Genomic DNA, 1,091 nt, shown 5'->3' on the forward strand with positions numbered 1-1,091 from the left:
CAAGCCCTCCACCTCCTCCATGATTTTTGCTTCTCCGGCCCCCAATGCCTTATCTTCACCATGGACATTCAGTTGTTATACACCTCCAACCCCGATCACGAAGGCCTTCAAGCCCTCTACTTCTTCCTTTCCCGCCGACTCAACCAGTACCGTTCCACTGATACCCTCCTTCGACTGATTGAACTGGTCCTCACTCTTAACAACTTCTCTTTCCAATCCTCCCACTTCCTTCAAACCAAAGGAGTAGCTATGGGCACCCGCATGAGCCCAGCTATACCTGCCTCTTCGTCAGATATGCGGAACAGTCCATCTTCCGCAGCTACACTGGCACCACCCCCCACCTTTTCCTCTGCTACATCGATGATTGTATTGGCGCTACCTCGTACTCCCAAGAGGAGCTTGAACAGTTCATCCACTTTACTAACACCTTCCACCCCGACCTCAAATTCACCTCCACTGTCTCAGACTCCTCCCTACCCTTCCTAGACCTCTCCATTTCTATCTTGGACGATTGACTCAACACGGACATTTACTGTAATCCCACCTAGATTACACCCCCTCTCACCCTGTCCCCTGTTAAAACTCCATCACATATTTCCAATTCCTTCGTCTCCACTGCATCTGCTCCCAGGAGGACTAATTCGAATACCGAACAACTCAAATTGCCTCCTTCTTCAAAGACCGCAATTTCACCTCTGATGTGGTCGACGATGCATCTCCTCCACTTCCCACCCCTCCAATCGTCACCAGGACAGAACCCCACTGGTCCTCACCTTCCATCCCACCAACCTCCGGATACATCGTATCATTCTTCGTCATTTGTGCCACTTCCAGACAGACCCCACCACCAGGGATATATTTCCCTCTCCATTCCTATCAGCATTCAGGAGAGACCACTCCCTCCGCGACTCCCTCGTCAGATCCCCACCCCCCACTAACCCAACCTCCACTCCCGGCACCTTCCCCTGCAACCACAAGAAGTGCAAAACATGCGCCCACACCTCCCCCCTCACCTCCCTCCAAGGCCCCAATGGATCCTTCTATATCTGTCGCAAATTCACCTGCACCTCCACACACATCATTTACTGTAT

Source organism: Chiloscyllium plagiosum, unplaced genomic scaffold (genome assembly GCF_004010195.1).
Source record: "Chiloscyllium plagiosum isolate BGI_BamShark_2017 unplaced genomic scaffold, ASM401019v2 scaf_1327, whole genome shotgun sequence".
In the NCBI taxonomy this organism is placed as follows: domain Eukaryota; kingdom Metazoa; phylum Chordata; class Chondrichthyes; order Orectolobiformes; family Hemiscylliidae; genus Chiloscyllium; species Chiloscyllium plagiosum.